We start from the raw sequence: 22,131 nt of genomic DNA on the forward strand, positions 1-22,131 counted from the left end.
CTCCTCCTCCTCCTCCTTCTCCTACTGGCCTCTTAACTTCAGCAACCAGAGGTTATTTTCCGAGTAAGCCCCCTAAAAGAGGCTCAGTAAGATTCTTTTGGTCCCAGATTCTGTCACATGCATGATCTTGAGACCATTTCCAGGACAGGTATGTAGCTCTGACTGGCCAGGTGCAGAGCCCACATCAAATCTCAGGAGTCAGAGGGATCTGACTCGAAAGTGTATTCCTTTGAAGGCAAAAAAAGCTATGTGTTCCAGAGCCAAGTGAATGAATGTCCAGACCTGTGAACAGATGCCACCACAATACTGGTAGATAGACACCATTGTCTTTGTTTCTCGGGTGAACAAATGGAGTATTAAAGAGACCAGGTGACCTCATCAAGGTCAAAGAGATTTGAGTTAACAACTACCAATTTTAGGATATTCTCGCCTCTCCAGTATTAGGCTGTATAAACTAGAACCTGACACTGAATGAAGCAGGTCAGCTTGGTCAGGTAGGAGAAGATCTCAAGACCGAGAAAATTCATTTTTTGATTGTTTTAGAAGTCATTATAAAACCGATGTTTTTCCCTCTTGGCTAACACATCCATCTCTCTCTCTCATGCCTTTCTTCAGAACAGATAATGGCTAGCTGCACTTCTTGACAGGTAGGGTCTGCATGTAAACAAATTCTTATTAGCAAATTTAGCAGTCATGTTCATCCGCTTCCAGTTTATCATAAAAAAAAAGAAAGAAAATGTAACATAAACATTATTTCTTGGCAATGTCAGCCTTGTCAAACTGAAAAGTGTAGAAATTTAAGTGTGGCAGCGAGGGGCCCATGGTGGTGATAGATTTTTTTTTATTTATTTCTACATTTGTGTTAAGGTCAGTGTATTCATTTCACAGTAGGGGAGGATGAATTTTGACATTTTTATAAGGGTGATTGATTGGTTTGTGTCCATTTGTGAGACTACATGGCAAGAGGCCATGACTAATGGAAGAGAAAAGGGGGGAAAAAGAGACTAGTTTGATTGGAAGCCTGCCTATCACCACTTTGGATGATACCCAGAAATTCTGAACAGTACGCAAATCTGAGCAGATGATAGAAAAGTATCTGACATGCATTAAAGTACAAAGGGTAGTTATCGACAGGAATTGCATTTAAATTATATATCTTAGATGCCTTCAGGAAGAGGGTTCCATCTCCCCCAGGCACCCCATTGCTTGCTGGTAAACTTTCTGGGCTGCTGTTAATGGAACTTTCTAGAAAAAAAAACTTTATAAAATGGGAGCATGTTTTACCCTTTGCCTGGAGCTTTCTCTCTTTCCCTTCAAGGTTTTTATTTGAAGCCCAGCTTTAGTAGCTTACTTTGGGGGAAAGGTAGGCAGCTCTGGGAACCTCCAGACCAGTTCTATGTCTCTGGCCTCCACATGGTGATAAGGAGCACATTTATCACCAGATTCTAAGTTTGTCGAGGCTCAGAGGTATTCACATCTCATTTAGTAAGGGTGAGTCATAATATTTACATCAGGCACTGCCAAAGACTTGTCAGATGGCTCAATGAATAATTGGCTTTGCAACCAGTCACTTGTGTCTGTGTTTTGAGGGTATCGGGTATGATGTCTAAAGGAGCATCATTTTAACTGCCTTGTTAGGGTATCAAGTACTCCTCAGTGATCAGACACACTCCCATAGAAAGCCATTACCCTTAAAATTCTTAAAGATTATTCCTTGAAAATTCACCACATTCTTCCGTTCTAACATCACAGACTAACGGCAAGAAAGCTTCCCTGTGGACATGACAGCTATTTGCTTGTATGAATCCATGTAAATTGGGCTTAGAATGTTTGAAGTCAAAATAATTGTGCATGAATGATGGAACCGGTAACCTGCACACTCTCCAGTCTCATGGTGGCAATCTTAAACCTGAGTATCTCATGGCTGTACTTATATTTTCATGGTAGCAGGAGTTAGAAAGCAACATAGGCAGTTCTTCCCATAACTGAATCACTGTGGTCTCTGCTTTGGACTTTAGCTTTTGCCAGATTACAAAGCCACAGAATTATATTAATGAGTAGTCCCTATAAAGTTCCTTTGCTGCTTGCTTTTTTGACAGAAGATCTGGCCTTATGAATCAGCTTTTCCTCTTCCTTTATACCAATAATTACCTAAGTGTCTCCTTGGGTTTCTATGTGGTAGACTCGGAAAGGTAAAAGTAGAATATAAACACCTCATCTAAGAGAGTGCTTTGTGGCCACATGGACCGATCAAAATGTCCTCAGTGAGAGGCTGGGTTGAAGGGTGCGTCACAACGTCTGGGGAGCTGAATTTTCCCTCTCATGTGTACTTCGCAGTATGGGATGAGGGTTCTAAGAGAGGTGAAATGTAGAGAGAAACGAGAAGGGAATCTCTGGGGACTGTACAGTACTGGAAAAGTACATGAAGACCGGATTGCCAATAACAATTTCTGCGAATTACATATACCAGATTACTGTATGGTTCTCAAGACATAAGATTCTTGTAAGTTTTGCTGAATTATACTTCTGTTTGTATTCTGCAAATCGTCCAACAAAAAGACGAGAACTGAAGGCATTTCAGTCACTTTCAGTGTTGTGTCTGGAAAATGAGTAGGCATCTTTCGCTGCTTGCTTCAGTCCTTTTATCAGAAATCCTCTCCTAAATCTCTCCATCCTCCTTGTGTGCTGTGGTGCTTTGAGTGAACGTGGCCCCCCCATAGACTCACAGGGAGTGGCATTATTGGAGGTGTGGTCTTGTTGGAGGAAGTATGTCACTGGGGGTGGGCTTTGAGATTTCAGATGCTCAAGCCAGGCCTAGTGTCACTCTCTCTGCCACCTATCCATCCAGATGTAGAATTCTCAGTTACTTTTCCAGCACCATGTCTGACTGTATACCACTACGCTTTCCACTGTGAGGATGACAGACTAAACCTCTGAACTGTAAGCCAACCCTGATTACATGCTTTCCTTTATAAGAGTTGCCATGGTGATGGTCTCTTCACAACTATGAAAGCCCTAATTAAGACACATGTCCTTCTTTCTTAGTTTTCACGTTATAACCAACCTTGACACACACCTCCCGACTAAGGAGGCCAGGGAACTGATGTGAACAGAAACCTGGCTGTGTGTTCTTCATTCCTCATCCTTGGGCCTGGAACTGGTTCTTGAAAATCATGCCCTATCCCATAAGATCAAATTGCTGTAGAGTAGTCAAATGTTCCGCATTTAACTGCGACCCTGGAAGATGACTCAGGAGGTGCCTGGCTCTTTTTCTGAGTGGCTGCTTCAGGGTCTTGTGGGTTTGCCTCTATATCCCTCTACAGGGTTACCATCCCTGATACAACCTAAACTTGGGGGATTGTTTTTTTGATGACTCTATCCTAAGTCATCTGTCAGAGCGAAGCGTGTAACCAGCTCAGTGCACAACATGCCTCGTGCCCTTTTCTGAAGTTGCCCTTTTCAAAATTCAGAGGATGGTTAATTGCACATATATTTTTTTTCAAATGTCTAACCTGCTTCTGTCTTTTGATGAAAATGGACCGATTATTGATTATTTGTTTACACATACTTTTAAGTGGCCAAATAAAATTGTGTTTATTTATGGCATGTGGCAATACAGCTCGATATACATGTACTTTGAGGAATAACTAAACCAAGTTAATCAGATTCATGTGCATTACATCACATATTTTGTCTCCTGATGAGATCACAGAAGAATTTGCTGCCTGAACAATTTTCAAGAATATAATACTATAGTTACTCTAGTAATATTTTTTAAACAATAGATCTTCTAAATTTTCTCCTGCTGTTTTTACTAGAATTTTGTGGGTTTTTTAACCTACATTTCCCCAATCTCCCTTATTCTTAGGTGCCCACTAGTATACTCTATGGATCTACGAACTCAACTATTTATGACCCCACATATGAGGGAGATTATATGGCAATCATCTCTTTGTGCCTGGATCATTTCGCTTAACACAATGGCCCCTCAGGTCCATCCATATTATTGAAAATAATGTCAAGATTTTTTTTTTCTTAAGCTGAATAATGTTCCCTTGTGAATATATTTTACAGTTTCTTCACCCACTAACCTGTTGATGTACTCAGGTTGATTTCATCTCTTGGTTGCCATGAAACGCTAATAAACTCGTAAGTCCCACATCTTTGTTTATCAAAGGCACATCTCTTTCTCCTCCCCCAATAGAAATTCTCTTGATTTCTTCCTTCCTTTATCACTTATAAACATGAAATATAATTCCATCCTTTCCAGAAGCCCTGTCATTAGCAAAGAGGAGGAGGGAAAAAAAAAGGCAGCCAAGAAGCTTCTCTTTCACATACAGTGTGTGATGCATAGCAGGAACTCAATAAATATTTATTAAAGGAATGATTCTACTCCAAAGATTTCTGGAACTGTGTCCTCATAGTATCAAGTGGAATGGAAAATTAGTTATCAGGTTAACACACATAGAAACGGCTCAACAGTACTGAATGGGATTTTATTCATTTGGACAATAGGAATTCTACCTGGGCTCTAGGGCAAGGTCTGGGGCCCCGGGTGTTTTCTTCCTGCCTCATTCAGATGGATAAAGAGCACAGGTTTAGATGATTCAAAACCTTTGCTTAAAACTCTGGCTCTAACATGATTTCCCTACGAGGCTTTAGGGGAGAGACTCCACCTCACTTACCCCTCTCTTTCTCCATCTGAAAAAAACGAAGGTAGCAAGGCCTTCTCTACAGAGTGATGAGAAGGAAATGAGATAAGGAAGCTTAGGTAGAACAATCGACTGGCAAACAATCGATGTTCACGGCTAGAATTGACAGGCTCGTTGAAGTTGCTACCCCCAGAACCTTATAAGCTTTGAGCATAGTTCATAACGATTCATTTTTTTAAAGAGAGAAACAAAATTTTATCACAAGAAGGTGGCTGCCATCCTCCTCTGTTACATCTATTTTTATAGTGAAACAGTATAAAATCCAGCCTCACCTTCCTGAGGCCGGGGTTAATTACCTCTGTAGAAAATGGCTTCCCATAACCCTCTGCCGAACAGTTCCATGTATACTTGGAGGCTATTAGCTGACCTACAACTCCAGAAAGTACAATTTTATTTCCCTAAGCCTGTTTGTTGTTTGCCTGGGCATCATAGAAATGGCTGCATGTTACAACTCTTCATGTCCTGGGTCTTCATGGTCCAGAAGGAAACCAGCGCTAGTTAGCACCCTTGTGTGGGCTGCTGTGGTTTTTGCTGTGTCCTTTTTCGGCTTTCATCTGTTTGGCAAACATCCCTGGGAAGCGAGTCATAAATGCTAATAAAATTGCAGTTTCTGGTGGAGGATGCAAACCCAGAATATTTGAAAGCTCAGAAACTCTCTGTGCTGTGTAGAACATTGTCTTGTATATTAATACTCTTTTGAGACATATTAGTGGGCTTTTGTTTGTTGTTTTGTTTTTGTTCTTTTTTGTTTGTTTGTTTGTTTGTTTTTTTGTTTTTTTTTTGCAACTGTTAATGTCAGTTTAAAGAGCAGCCATCACAAAGAGGGCAAAGCCTTTGGAGTTTATGTACCCTTGACTTGGGTAACTCGGCCTCACCTTCTGGCTGGGGTATGAAGGATATTACCATTCTCCTTTGGGTTTTGGGGTGCCCTGGTTATAAGAACTATACAAGTACATAGCTAGCTAGATGTGATGTGAACTAGCAATCTCTCAAGAGCGATATAAATAGGAACACACACGGACACGCACACACACACATGCGTGCACACACACACACATGCACACTGTGCCATGAATTTACATGCTATGCTTTCTCAGAACGATGACTGTGATAAACTGTGGGAAAAAAGAAGGAGGAGGAGGAGGAGAAGAAGAAAAGAAGAAGAAGAAGAAGAAGAAGAAGAAGAAGAAGAAGAAGAAGAAGAAGAAGAAGAAGAAGAAGGAATAGAATAGAATAGAATAAAGAAAACACTGTGTAATATGAAAAACCAAACTATTTAATGCTCATTTTTCCAAATGAGAAAAAAATTGACCGCAAAAATGTCAGAGGCCTCCTCAGCTCAAGATGCCATCGAAGGGAAGAAACATACACCAGAGTGTCAACAAGAGGCAAGGACACTGTGCACTGTCTGAAGAACGACTTGGTAATACCGTAATTACAGCTCACCTCCCTACGTTAATTTATGTGTTCTGTCTCCCACACAGCCTGATCCCCTCACCGTATCTGTCCCTGCATCCTGGTGTCTGACGCTCCGCTGTAGCGTTTCAGTTCTTGACAGTGTTTCCCATCACAGTGTGAAAATTTGCTATTTTTCCCAGGCCCTTGAGAGCAGCTCTGTCTTTTGTGAGAGAAGGCTTTTAAAGGGCAGCTGAAGTGGATAAGAGTGTCTCTGGGCTCGCCAAGGAGGAGGCCGCGCTTGAGCTGCCAACCGCGGCGTTAGGGGCTCCGGCTCAGCTCTGGAATAGCTTAGCTTGTTTGGAGAGGTTTGGCTTAAGCCTATGGAAATAAAAAGACTTTTCAATTCTACCTGTCGCTGGGATGGGCCAGAGTTATCACTCAGGGAGCACAGGGGACCCAGCCAAGAGAAAAAAAATCCAAGGAAACTAATTTGAATTGCAGAAGCGAAGTCCCACAGCATAACACTTTCTTAACAAGGCCAGACTAACACAGCTCTTCTGTCTTGGCCTTTTTCCTTTTTCTTGGTTTATTTATGCATGCAATAATGCCATCAGCAGCCAGTTGAACTCATCTCTCCTTGAGACATTTATGCCAAGGTTGGACTTCTGAACGCAGAATTCTGTCCCTACGTCAACCAGATCGCTATCTGGGTTAAGTAAGAAGAATGCCATCATGTGTGTCAGCCAAGAGAAAGCCGTTATGCAAAATCAATATCGCCTTAAACCCCCAATTACTCTAATTAGGCCGGGAGAGCAGATAACCCATTCTCTGAAGAAGGGGGTGAGTTTATTGCACTCCTGACTTTTTAAAAATAATCTTTCATTTCGACGGGTCACGACATCGTGGAAGCTCTGTCTTCTACCCCTGAGCTGGCTTCCTCTGCCTGGGGAGTTCCAGAAGTCATCATAAGACAGCAGTTAGAGTTGCCATAGAAATTAGAGGCTCACATTAATAGGAGCTCAGACTGGCTCTGTGTGCCAAGCACAGCATAACGCAGTTGTGGCATGAACCAGGTCGTTTATTGTGTAGTTCTGTGGGAAGTAATACACGAAGGTGTGCTGATATGATTGCTGGCTTAAGCTGTAAAAAAAGAAGAAAATGAGTCTTCATTTCATCCTGCTGGATAGGGATAACTAACAAATATCAATGCCTCTGTTAAAAATGCTACAGTCAGTCAGGCAGTCGAGGTGCACGCCTTTAACCCCAGCACTCGTGATGCAGAGGCAGGCAGATCTCTGTGAGTTTGAGGCCAGCTTGGTCTACAGAGTGAATTCCAGCACAGGCTCCAAAGCTATACAGAGAATCCCTGTCTCAAAAAACCAAAAATTAAAAAAAAAATGCTATTGTCGACGCATGACCATGTGCAAATCAAACCTTTGTTTCTACAGAGGTGTATTTTCACATGGAGAGATCTTTCGGTAGATAAGAGACGGTCCACTCTGTGCCCCCACCCCAAATGCAGACCTATATGTATAATAGAAGGCCCCCTTTTGCTCCAGAAGACAAACCTAATCCAAACCATATGGATAAGCATTAAAGTATGTGTTCTAGCTGTGTTCTCTGCTGGGAACAATAGATATGTTTTCCTATGGAGCCATAACTTAGTTAAGTGTTAAATGTCTCCAAAATCTGAAAGGAAATAGCGTACAACAATTTTTTTTTTTTTGGCATAATGGTTTAAGATGATGGAATGAAGTATTAGCCTGACAGGAGCTTCCAGAAGTGAAGAAGGCACCAGCATGTGTGTATGGATGTTAAGAGTGCCAAGTGACCTTGGCCCCAAGCAGGATCAGAAGAGATTGCATGAAAGCTAACCATACAGGTGCATTTTTAAACTGGAAGAGGGCTCCTGTAGGCAGTTGCTGAATGCGCCTAGTTATCACCCTTCCTGGTTTGCCTGCATGTGTGTGGGATCTCTCCTGGAATACAGTGACTCAATTCCAAGAAACAGAATATGGCAGGAAAGATAGGATCTCAGTCTCAGAATTTATTTACAAAGAAGAGATGACTTCGCTAGACTCTGGGCTCTCTCTGATATTTGCTGCTTGCTCGCTTGCTTGCTTTGATGAAGCCAGCTGCCACCTCAGGAGCTGCCTGTGGAGAGACTCAAGTGGCAAGCAACTGAGGGTGGCCTCCAGCCAGCAGCCCAGGAGGAACTTAATCCTGCCAACCGCCATGTGACTGAACTTGGAAACTGCTCATTCCCCAGCAGAGAGACTTGAGAAGTCTGCAACACAGACAAGCACTTTCGTTGCCATGTGTGAGTGAGCCCAGAGCTGGAGGACCTAGTTCAGCTGCACCTGAACTCCCGAATTACAGACATGGTGAGAAAACACAGGTTGGCGTTACAAAGCCTGAGTCTGGTGCTTCTTCACACGGCTATAGATAATGAACACGGTGGAAAGATCAAGTAATGACTTGAACCTCAAATTAGTATTCCAATGTTAAAGGAATGTAACAGCTTTGTGTGTGCCTGGGCATATAGGCAATATAAGAATAATAATGTCAGTCAGCTGAGTTACTGCCCAGGCAAAATGGGAGAATATTGCCATGCGTGCCGTATGAGAGAAAAATCAATGCCCAAAGTCATGATCTCCTTCAGTAGAGTTATTGGACAATGTGAGTTGGAAAGCTAGATGATGAGAAAGAAAAATAATGCAGGGCAAAGAGTAGCCACGATGTCTTTCCATTTGAAAGACGATCTTGGGAGATAAGCCAACATGGATGCTGCTGGTTTCCTACCTGTAATCAGTGAGGTTCAACTGATGAGAAGTGACTTCGGGGCAGAGCAAGCCAGGTAAGCCACGGATGGCATGGGGCATCACTGAAAGCTCAGGGCAGTGAGAATCATAATAAACACAAGGCTGTATCTGAGATTTCTGTTAGTGTAGAGTAGAAAAGTACTCAGCATTTTTTTCTTTGAATCGGATATTAAATATTTAATCTTCTTGGGGCATGCGGTCCTGATGTTGACATTTGAAAGCAGCCATAGACCACACAAAAATGAACAAGTATGTCTGAACTCCAATAAACTTTCATTTACAGAAGTAGGATTTACAGAGGCAGGCTCTGGTTTTCTGCCTACCCTGTGTAGAGAACAAAGTAATCTGCAGAATAATACATCCCAAACGAAACAAACCCACAATAGAAGGCCAGAAGCAACATCCCTGAGCCAATGAGTAGGCAAAGGAGAAGCAAGCACTGCAGGATCAGGACTGGACAGAACGGCCCAGACGGCTCCTCCTTCTGACCTTTGATCAGTGTTCAGACAAGCATGAAAAACTGAGTGAGCGTGGAGACCACAGAGAGTCTCAGGGTGAACACAAAAGGAGCTGGACGGAGGACAAAGGACTAACTTGACTCAAAGGAAAATACCATGTGGTCAAGGCCACAATACTGAACTAATGTGAAGTGTCCTTCTTCAGGGCTGGGTAGGGCAGGATACTGGCCAGATGCAGCCTCAAAGCAATCGGAGGCTCACACAGGATTCCGTCTCCAGTTCACTTTGCAGCAGGCAGTGACTTCTCGTATATCTCCACCTCCTTCATCCCCGGGGTTCAGGCTCACCAGAAATGCATCTATTGATATTCTACATGGTGAATTTGTTTCCTAATGTCTTCATAGAATTCAAAGGAGCAGTTTGATGGGAGAGATTCCATTTATACTCAAAGAATAAGGCCGTAATTCATGTTTTATGCCTTTCTGCCCAGTCTGACAAATGGAACTCGAATTGTCATTCTTTGTTCAGAGGCAAACACCATCCTGAAATTGTTTGTTCCCATTGTCTAAAATAATTCTGCTTCTGGATGGTTCCTCTATCTTGGGGGAAACAATATATGTTTAAGAAATTAAAAGTCAAATTATTTTTTCCCATTGAAATAGTTTTCTTTCAGAGAAACATTGTTTCGTATGAAAGGAGGATGTCTCAATACTTCCTATAATATTTTTCATACAACGCAAGATAGCCAAGCAAACTTGATCCTAGTTTCAACTTGGAAATTGATTATCATGTATCATCTTTTGGAGAAGTATCTGATTTTATTTTATTTATTAGCTCATCTTTAAAGAGAAAAAAAGAGATACTAATTTATCTTCACGCTATATCATAGAATGCTCTAAGAAACAGGTGAGCTAAAACATGCAAATAGGAAGTAAAAAAATTTCCAATCCTATATTTTAGACATCATTCACTAAAATACTTACAGGATTTAAAATTTTATTGTATTCTAACTTAATATCAGTACTGTTTAATGTATGCAGAAACAAAAGCAAGTCAGACACGATTCTCTTCTCGCCTCTCTTTGTACCTCTTCAGTTGGTGTAGCAAAATGGGTGAGGCAGTATACTTCATAAAAGATAAAAAGAAATGTATGTAGCTCAATAGCTGCCGTGGTCCAAGAGTTCAGTATCAGAATGTATTGGGCTCTGGTTGTGACCTCATGATGGATGCCATCACAGGTTAAAGAGCTCCTCCCATGAGAGCGCTGAGCAGCGGCAGAGAAGGAATTCAAGGAAAGCACCAGATAGCTTTATAACGACCATCCCCTCATGACTGACTACTGCTTGAATGTGGCATCAGCCCTTCCTGAAGGCAGATCCCCACCATCTAAGAATCTTCCCCTTGGGCTCCACCTTTTAAAGTCTGATCACTCCAACACCAGCATATTCCCGGACCAAGATTCAAGGAAAGGAACTTTGGTCTGGGAATGCATTCCCACTGTATCCAAACCAAAGCACCTCCGAAACTTAAATGCATTTAATGTTAGGCACAGTAACTGACACATTTTTTAGCCTGATTTACTTCTGTGCTTACTCTGTCTCTCTCCTGTAACCTTTATAGTGTGATTATAGTTATTGCTTCCATTTTAAGGGGCCAATATTAACAAAAAGGAAAGGTAAATCTTGGATTCCCATGAAACAAATGAAACATCTCACTGGCAATGCTGAAGCATGCACGGACAGCCCACTCATGTTGGGTTTCATAGTCTGAGTTGATGAGGAGGACTGAGCAGGTCTCTTCCTCAAGGAACAGGTTCCCCCAGATACGAACTCGGATTGCTGGATTCAGAGTCCAGAGCATTAACCATTACACCACAGGACCAGGTGCCTTGGATTCACAGACCTATCTAAAAAGGGACTGAGACAAGATCCAAGCTAGAAGATCTATTCCTACAGTGTGTGGTCCAACGTGACACCATATTGAATATCAGAACCATAATTCTTGCATTGATGTGATAATTTATTGTAGAACATAATTAGAACAATGAAAGTAGAGATGACTAGGAAAAATAATTTTTCCCTAAGTAATATTTCTGTAATTGGTGTTTATCAATATGCAAGAGATACAGAAAATCTACCACTTAAATATATTTGTGTGAAAAGTATGCGTATTTTCCAAAGTAAAATAGAATTTCATTTAAAATGAAATTCTTAACATTCGTGCTTTTCTGCATCTTTTTCTGCTATCGGCTTTATAAGACATCATTGGAGTCTTGTATCTTTTTCTGTGTTTGTTAGGAGCTTTTATTTTGGGGTGAAGAAAGCACTGCCTACACAAACACTGCTGGGAAGAACACAGCACTTAATATTTTTTCAGAGGATTGCAACTAGTCTTTGATAATACATCAAAACCCTGAAAAATGGCAGTTTCTAAATGATTAGTTGTAGTAAAGAGAAGAACACCACATCAATTGAACTCTCCATCCTTGATGAATTTGTTTCTCAGGCTAAACCCATCTCATACTTTAGATGTTATCCATATAAGACTTTGCTGTATCCAGCTTTGGCCTTTTAGAAAATACCAGTTCACAGGAACCATTTAGCTATCTCAAATGTTGACATATTTCACTGTGCAATATGAAATGCCGCATCTACAAATTTCATTTTTGTCTTCTCACAAAAGTCTTGAAGTTTTGGGAAGATGCTGACCCACAGTGGTCCTACAACAGTCTTAGAATTCTGATGTTGATTTTAAAGCTCAAATGTGATCAATAGTAAATACTGCCATTGTTTTTCTTAAAATAATAGCATTATTTGAGTGGCCCAACTTTCTGGTTTGACCCTCATTGAGGGGCTCCCAAGAAATTGCTGAAGTTTCAATACTAATGCCAGGGAAGTATTCAGAGACATTCAGAAAACATCTATCAACTCTCAAATCAGCAGACCTATAGCTTCTCCATTGATCATTATCTTAGGGAAAAAAAAAGATGTTCCATGACAAAAACCCCTAGATGACCTGGTAACTCATATCACCGAGAGAGATTCCTTCAGGACAATGGTCTTCATTTGGTATAAAGTAATTACACTTTCTATTTATCGTTTACTGCAGAAAATACAAAAAGAACTTATATTCATGGGTCAGTGTTAATAACACATTAATTTTGATGGTTCCATCGAAGGTATTTTAAAACAAATAGATTTTCATTTTCTTTTTAAACACAAGTACAAAGAAGTGCAGAATGTGATGAACCACTCATAGTCCGGTGTCACAGGACCCATGCTAAGCTCGTTGGATCAGTAGAATTTGCAAAGAAAAGCTAATAATTCTTTTCTAGGCTACTAAGATAGTTTTGACCTCAGGTACCCAATATCTCCAGGAGTCTGAGAACCAGATCTTAGAAAGTTGTTTCTTGGTACATAAGTCTCTCAGAAACTGTTTCTCTTGTCAGAATTAGTTCCAACATTTATCACCTTGTGACTACATCTTCCCCTCCTCTCCATGTGTCTTGCCAAGGTTTGGAGAATTGCTTGTTATAAATTCACAACGCATATAAACTTTGAGTGCTCCCTCACTGGGGACGATGGAATGAAGACTTTGTCTGAATAGCTACATACATTTCCTGTCAGGAATTGGTAGTCCTTGGAATAAGGAATCTTAATTGCCAAATTATTGGGACACTGAATTCGCATCATCGAAAAGAATGCCTGAGTGCATTTGTGAAGGACTACATATTCCAGATAAGTTAGCTGAGGTTTGAAGACCCCTTTGGATGTGGGTGGCACCATTCCATGGGCTGAGGTCCAAGACTAAATACAAAGAAGAAAGTGAGTGGACATAAGTATTCATCACTGCTTCCTGTCTGTGAACATCACGTGACCACCCATTTCCTGATCCTGCTGCCGTACCTTCCCTGAAATGTGGCTCATGGACTATATATCCCCAAATAAACAAATGAACAGAAACAGTACCTGCACCCAAAATCCCCACCTTTCTCCCTTTATGTTGCCTCTGCCAGGTATCTTGTTGTTCTGAGGAAAGAGACTAGTATCTGTACCTTTCTAAGTGAGTCTACCTCCCATGATTCCCACACATTATTCCTATTCCACTTTTTAAGAGAGGAGGGAGCACAGAACAGGATTCAATCTCTGGTGTACAACACCCCGCTGCATTATTGTAACATCCTTTAACATCTGAACAAGCAATTGGCCCAATCAAGGCCCAAGATGAGTGGTGAGAGAGAGAGAAGTCAGGAACCGTTTTCAAATGAATGAAAGTTTAGTTTTCCTTACTGTAGATAGTCACGTCCTTCATTTTGGACTACGCCAAGTGCTTTGAGACCCAAGGTCCCAGCCAGCTATCTCAATTGGAATTCTAAAAGTAAGAGTGATGTCCTGTCTTCTCGAGGTCTCTGCATGAGAAAAAGCAGTGCAGTGGGAAGCGAATGACAAGGCATTTTCCTCAAGGAGAGCTGCCCAGGGCTCTTCAATGTCAGAGCATCGGCCATGGGCATCTGAAGAATGAATCCAATACAACGGTGATGTGTTGCTGCAGTAGGGTGCATGAGACACAGATACGAAAAGAAATCCAAGGTGAGATTGCCAGGTACTTTTATTCCTTGGAGGCAGGCATCCCTGCACTTTAGAGTAAAAAACGTAAGCCAGAATTAATTATCTATACACGTGTGCTTTTTCCTTGCATGGCATCTTACAGCTCATTGAGCCTTTAGCATGTACCACCAGGTCTGTCTCTTCATGGTACCCATGAAGTGGGCTTTGGCGATTTTTTTCTTTGCTTGCTTGCTTTTCTGTTTGATCTAAAGAGGCCAAGGCCACAAAAATTGTGTGAGGTTCAACTGCACTCAGTGACTGTCTCAAGTCGGTGCAGTCCAGTCTGCATCTAGAAGATACCAACAGCCTCCTGGAAGCTTTAATGATAATTGAGGAGAAAGTGGGTTTGGAAACTTAAGTGTCTTAGATTAAAAAACCCATTTACCCCCTTCACTAGTCTATTGGTAAGGCAGCATCCTTCTCTTCTCTTCACTGTATTTTAGGAGCTAAAAGCCCACAGGTGTATATTTCTCAGCATTCCTTGCCAGGGCAGTGCTGAGTTGCCGAGGGTTGCTAAGGGGATAATAGAATAGAGGCAGAAATGCTTTTGTTGTTTCTTGGGTCAAAATGTCAGATTCAGCTACAGTGAGCGTGAGGCTCGCAGCTACCCATAGCTGGTTTGCAGTTTTGCACCTTACCTGGGGTCTTCCCCATCACGTTTTGCCAGGGGTCGCCTGCAATTCTGCCACCCTCTGACTCTCTGAGAGCTCACAGGTGAACCTGAGAATGCTACAGACTTGACACACCTGTGACCTTCAACCCTCAGCGTGGGGTCCTTAACGTGGACAGCTCCTAAACTAAATTCTCTCCACTCGACATACCTGGAATTGTTGTCAGTCCTCTGCAAAGTACTATTGGTTCATTTGGTCCACTCTATTAGAAGAAGGACGGTGAGCTGGCAAAGGAGGCATGAGAAAGTGTGTTAGAGCAACAGCAGAGCAAGAAACACTCTTTGGTAAGCAAATGTGTGATTCAGAGGTGGAAACAGCTATCTCAGGGAATGAAAACCCAAGTGCAAATGGGTGGGGTGATGAAGCGATAGTGCCCTGCAGGATTGAGGAAGAGAAAAACGCTAGGTAGATTTGACATTGGTAGTCTGGGAGAAGGGAGAAAAAGTGAACTAATGGAATAGTCAAGTGTATTTTGAAACGGGGAACCTTTTTCCGTAAAGAACCATACATGAATCTACACCAGCAGCTGTAGCAGGATGCCTGACGAATAGAAATCTGTTTCTCATAGTTCTAGAAACTGAAAAGTCCCAAATCATGGTATCATGGTGCTGGCAGACAGTGTGTGATAGTGTCATCTCAGGGTGACCTCAAATATGGAGTAAGAGACAAAGCAGAGGTTCTCAGATAAGGTGCCACCCCCCACGCCCCCCATGAAGGGTCTGCCTCTATGATAGAATTAACTGTCAATGGAATCATTTCTTAAAACTGTCACATGGTGGTAGAGCTTTCAATCCAGGTGTTAGGAGTAAATGCAAGCATTGAGACCACAAGAGAACTATAACTATAAATTCTTCAACTCCATCAAAGACCTCGGAAGGTCTTTTATATTACCTAAGTAAACAGGAAGTGCATTGTAAGCCACTTCCAAAACTCTAGAATTGACAGAGACATTTTGCTAACTGGACAATCACCCAAAGTTTTTCTCTGTAGCATTGGGGCATCCATCTTCAGCCTACAGGCCCATAGTATCCAGCAGACTTTTTATGAAGCAGGAAATTTCAAAAACAGTTCAGTCATTTTCTTCTGTATCATGCAGAATGTTTTACAGACTCTTTCATGAAGCAGGAACCGCAAAGGATCATCTCACCTTTAGGCAATTTCAGCAGCCATTTTTTTTTTGCGGGTTCTTCATGTCCAGTTTATGCAACAGTCCAGGCAAGAGCAGTTTCTTGCCCAAATGGCTAACCAGCTCCATAAGGAGCCTCTTCGATGCCCATCTTCCTCAGTAAGTAGCTTGGTGCTGCCAGGAGCAGAGGTGTCTCATTGTCATGAAAAGCCCTAAGTTATTAAAACATTTTAAATGTCATATTCTGTAGTCTTTGAAAGATATGAAGAATGCCTACCTGAAATATATCTATGCACATCTAGGAAAATCCTATGGAGTGTTTACAATACCCAAAAGCCAAAATTGAAAGTTTTGTCTAAGTGGAAAAGTACTGGCATTGCACTTTGTAGGCCTGATATGTATCCCTATCCCTAGCTTAAACCTATACCTATCTCTATTCCTAACCCTAACCCTATCTCTATCCCTAACTTTACATCTTTCTCTAGTACTATCCCTCTTTCCCTAACCCTAACACTAACCCTAACGCTATCCCTTTCCCTATCCTTAACCCTATATCTACCCTTATCCCCAATCCTACCCTACCCCTACGCTGACCAAGATTTAGAGCCCCTATTCCTACCCCATCCCTACCCATCCCTTTTAGTAACCCTATCCCTACATATCCCTGCTGCTATCCTTCACCCTGTTTCTATTCCTCTTTCCCCATTCTTCTCCGTTTCTATGCAGTGAGTATATTGGCTCTGCCGTTTGCTTCCATTGTGGTGCACACCCTCACCATAGTCCTAGAAATATATATTTCGATTGATTCTCAGAGGAAGTTCTTAGATGAGACTGACATTGAGTTGGGGGACTGGAGGAAGCAGACTAGCATCCCCCAAAGCAAGCCTCGGTTGTCTGTGGAAGGCCTGGATAGAAGAAAATGTCTGAGTGAGGGAGAACTTGCCCTTGCTGTGTTAGATCTATGGTTGCAGGCCATGGTTTTCTCCTGGGTTTGAACTTGAACTTACACAATATTCTTCCCCCATGCTTCCAGATGGCCAGGAGCAGACCTTCAAATTAAATTCTAAAATTATGCAAGCAAATGCTTTAAAATAAATATCTGTATGTATTTCTGCAGCATTAAATTTATCTGTATGTTTTCTATTGCAATCTGTTTCTTCCTTTTTGCACAGACTGTGTGCCTTGTGCTCATTTGCCCATGTGGTGGTGGTGGGGGGTACAAGTTTATGTAGGGTGTCTTTATGGCTCTTCATTTTGATTATCTCTCACTGAACCTGGAGTTCACTGATTCAGCTAGACTGGCTGGCCAGTAAGTTCTTCATGGGTGGGTTAGTCTCTACCACCCTCATTCCAGTGCTGCTGGCATTACAAATGGTGCACACCACACCAAGATTTTACATGTGTACTAGAGTCTGGTCTCAGGTCCTTGTGTTTATACAATAGGCATGTTACCCATTGAGTTAAGAATTCTGCTTCTTTGTGATCTCATGCAGGGCAATATTTTCCTCATTTGGGTTTCTGGTGAAGGTTTTTTTTTTCATTTATTTTGCATAGCGATCATGGTTTTCCTTCCCTCCTCTCTTTCCATTCTCTCTCCCACTACCTCCCACCCCTCCATCCACTCCTCCTGTATTCGGAAAGGGGCAAGCCTCCAATGGGAGTCAACAAAGCATGGCATATCAAGTTGAGACACAATCAAGCTCCTCCTTCTGCATCAAGACTGGGCAAGGCATCCCAGAATGAGGAATAGGTTACAAAAAGCCAGTTTATGCACCAGGGACAGGTCCTAATCTCACTGATAGGAACACCACAAACAGACCAAGCTGCACAACTGTCACCCACATGCAGAAGGCCTAGGTTGGTCCCATGCAGGCTCCCTAGGTGTTGGTCCAGAGTCTGTGAATGCCCATGAAACTGGGTCAGCTGTCTCTGTGGGTTTCCCTGTCATGATCTTGACCCCCTTGTTCATACAATCCCTCCTCCCTCTCTTCAACTGGACTCTTAGAGCTTGACCCAGTGTTTGACTGTGGACCTTTGCATCTGCTTCCATCCATTACTGGATGAAGGCTCTCTGATGACAGTTAGAGTAGTCACCAATATAAGTCATCTGCCTGAATCATAATTGACAGAATACAGACCATTGTCCCATACCAATAATAGGCTTTTATCAAAAGTCTATTCTGAGGCTAAAATGTGGTAACATACATAATCTATTGTTTAACATATTTAGTACAGAGTCAGAGGTCAAATGATTACCAAAGATTATTTAATAGGTTAGTAGAGATGGAAATTCATTGGGGGGCCCTGACAGCTCAAGTCAGATCCTCCTACTTTATCTACACGCTTATGTTCAAAGAGCACCTGCTGATATGGCTAAGGGAGGAAGGATCCTCTGGTACAGCCTGAAAGCAAACACCCTTTGCTGCAGGATCTGATTTGATGGCACATTTTTAATGAGGGAAGGGAAGCTTCATTGGGCACAAACAGTTCCTATCCTTCTTCTGCTAGTCACTGGAATAAGGTTATCCCCTAAAGAAAGTCTGCAATCTTAAGACTTGGACTCCTTTTAATTAATCTCTGAATGGTTAATGACCAGCCTTCTAGGGGTTAGGGTGAGACTGTGGGCATGGCATGTGGAAGTCTTTATGGAGTGAGATGCCACTGGCTACATAAACTATTAGATACCAGGCATCCAAGATCATTATTCATAATTGCTTAACATAATCTCAGACTGGCACTGAGATGAAAGTTGAATTACAATATTATAAAAGATGAATTTATTTTTTTTATAGAGGAGGTACAATGGCCTAGAAGTATTTACAAAACATTTAAAAAACGATTCATGATTTTCAAAGTGATCATCTACCCATAGGTGTGGCATCATGGGGATTCTCATGATTAACACTGGACTAGTGCCCTGAGTCTCCAGTCAGTGCCTTAGAGTATACATGCTATTACTAACACAACAGTAATGCAGGCTGCTGAGTTATAATTTGTATTAGTAGTATATATTCATCCTTTATATGAGTGTATAGCTTGGTCACACAGCTACCAAGTGTCCTCATTTATTTGAGGTAATCCTTGGTTCTTATTTCCAACTACGAATTGCCTTCTGAGGCTAAATAACCCAAGAAGCTCGACCTCTTACGAGACAGTGACAAACAAAGGTAATTTGCTTCTGGATAAAACCCCAAATCTTTCATCTAGTTCCAGGCATTGCACATTTCCTGGAATGTAGGGCACAGCTTATCAGAGTTCTGGGCAGCTGTGTGGAGTACGGGTTTGCTATTCTGATATGATGAAGGGTAGTGCAGACCCAATTCTTCCGCTGATTTTAAGAGTCTCTTTATCCTCACTCCTGGTCAAATGAGTGCTTTGAAGACGGTGGAAGCATTTTAAATAGATTTTTAAACATCTCCTGTGTCTGCGTGTGTGTCTTAGAAATAATAAATCCATCCTCCATATTATAATAAAATAAAATGCATATATCTCTTGCTCTTATCTTTCTTGATGGGGGCCTAAAGAAGAAAGGACTCAATTCTCTTAGAGCGTCTTTCCACACAGTGAAAGTGTGTTCTCTTTTATGGATATACATATACAAGCATAGGCATGTACATAAACATACTCAGATAAATAATTTTCCATTAGGTTTTCAGAAACTCACTTTCCTTGGCTATGTGTCAAGGGCTAAAACAGTGTAAGGAGTAATATGTTTGGACAGCCTGTTGGTTTAGCCTCCATTCCTATAGCAAAGTACCAGTTGCTGGGTAGTATATAAAGAAAAGTGCTTAGGATTTGGTAAAGGTGATCCTGTCATACTGTATCATGGCAAGAAGATAGAGAAGTGTGTAATATCGAAAGATCAGAGGATAAGGCAGGAAGCCAGAGAGCAAGCATTCCGTGGTTCAGGCTCACTCTTCTGTAAGAACTCCCTGAGAAGGCCTAAGCCCTGAGTTTCATGAATGAACTAACCCCCGAGTACCAGGAGAACAAATCTAATTTCTTCCGAGGGTCCCACCTTGAATGCTACAATCACTCCTCACTAGAATTCACTTCTAAGGGTCCTTCCTTCTCTCTTACCACCATATGGAAGACTAAACTACCAGGACATGAAAGCTTGGAAGTCAAACCCAAATCATAGCCAACAAGAATGGGTCAAAGGGAGGCAAAGCAACCAAAGACGAGGCTGTGGTTCGCAATTCAAAGAGGAAGTACTGATGATGAGGCTAAGCACGTTACTCTGAGAATCTACTTTTTTTTTTCAGTTAAAAACACTGGGAAATTTTAATAACTAGTTTTATGTGTCAGGTTGCCCAGCCATTAGATGACCAAGTCTTTGACTAAGCGTTATCTATAGCAGTGATGGGAGATATGGAGATTCTGAGGAAGTTGAACACACCTATTTTTATAGCTGAGTCTCTGAAGAATCAATCCAAATTTTTTTTTTAAATTAGGGGAGGAACTATGAGAGGGGGCAAAAGCAAATTGGAAAGAAAGGGAAGAAAGGAAAGAAGGGAAGGATTAGAGAGGGAAAGTGGAGGCAAGGAGAAAGAAGCACTGGGAGAAGCTTAACGATTCTCATAGTAGGCAAGGTTCTAGAAAGAGGGCATGTAGATATATTAACACTGTGCTTTTCTGGAAGTAGTTCACAGAGTGGGAACGGTGCCATCGTGAGAGCGTCTGGGTCTATTGAGAGGTACCCACTATTTTGGGACCACGGATATTCACAGGAAAGGCTTCCAGGAGGAGGAGATGTCTGTAAGGGACTCTGAAGTGTGGCAGCAATGACAAGAATGTCAGCGGACTCCGTAGGTTCAGGTGTCTCCAGTGACCATAAATTTATTCTGACAGTGTGAATAATTCATCGGGTGGAACTACTCTTCCAGATAGAATCCTTGGGCAGACATGAATTGAGTTCTGCTGGAGGAGAGCACTGGGTTACATTGGTCCTGTATACAACAAGAACACAAAGGGTGGACCAGGGCAAGTTAACAGGTTAGCAGGGCATTGCTGAGTCCATACCAAAGAGACAGGCTGGGAGGAGAGCAGGGGCCAGGGCAGGCCACACAGGGCCACTTGAGCACTGAGAGACACCTTCTGGATTCAAATAGCATCAAGAGCAAGGGTTGGCACTGTCCTGAGCAGTGGAAAGCCACCTGGCTCCATGGTCCCACACCTGAGTTGAGGGTGGGAACGCCCAGAAACAGGCAGGGAAGCTTTCCCACGTGACCGTCTCTTACCATTTTCTCAACATTGCTATTTCGTAAGTTTGTTATTTCTGTCTGTTTCCTTTGTTTTTGCTCAGTCCCTGGAAACTACAAGCATACCCAAAGAAGACCCTCGGAGCCCAGTCCACTTCTGCTGAGGTTAGTGGAGCTGACAACACATATCTAGAATATGTGCATTTCTAGAAATCATACATATAGTTGATTTCAGTAATTCTCTTACATGCTAATGTGTTTTATCATAATCAAGGCCCTCACTCACAGGACTCCCCAGGGCACTCGTTCCTTGGTTTGACTTTCTCGCAAGGGAAGCTAAGAAAGAAAGAACACAAAACAGTCCACTCGAAGAATAGCCACATTTTCTGTAAGCGTGTGTAAACTGTCGTTTTTCACTCCCAAGATATTTAGCGGTGCTTACGTTATGCCAGACTTAGATCTAGGCCCTTGGAGGTAAAGCCAGATGAGCAGGAAACCCGGATACAACCCCCAGCCTGCCTAGGACTTCCATTTTAGTTGGCAGAGGTACCCTACACACAGGTAAACAATTAACGGCAATCACATAACAGGCAGAGTGTAAAAGAGCATCACCTAGTGACATTCAGCTGCCTGCGTTTGTTTAAGTACACGCTAGGGCAGTCAACCAACAATGAAATCGCCTCATGACACACATCTCAAAACTCATCTCGCTGAGAAGCAACGCCTAACTGTGAGCAGTATGTCAGCCGCATAAGTGCTGGGAAGGAAAATGAGGCGAGGCATGGATGGGCAAGGCTGAAGCGAGAGATAGGGCAAAAGAAGATGAAGTAGACGGGGAAGGTCGTGAGCAACTGACTAAGAGCGAACTTTCAAGGTTCTACACCGTCCTGTTCCAGCGCCCCCTGTGTATGTGTGTGTGTTTGTGTGTGTGCGCAGGGATATCCACATGCATGTATATGTATATGAAAGCAAGAGGATGACTTTGGACTCGGTTCCTCATGCTGTGTACCATTTGTTTCGATCGATTGTTTTTGTTTCTTTGTTTGCTTGCTTGCTTGCTTGCTTGCTTGCTTGCTTGCTTGCTTGCTTTGAGATAAAGTCTCTCACTGGCCTGGGACTCGCCAAGCAGACCAGGC

The sequence above is a fragment of the Microtus ochrogaster genome, chromosome 24 (assembly GCF_000317375.1).
Source record: "Microtus ochrogaster isolate Prairie Vole_2 chromosome 24, MicOch1.0, whole genome shotgun sequence".
NCBI lineage: Eukaryota > Metazoa > Chordata > Mammalia > Rodentia > Cricetidae > Microtus > Microtus ochrogaster.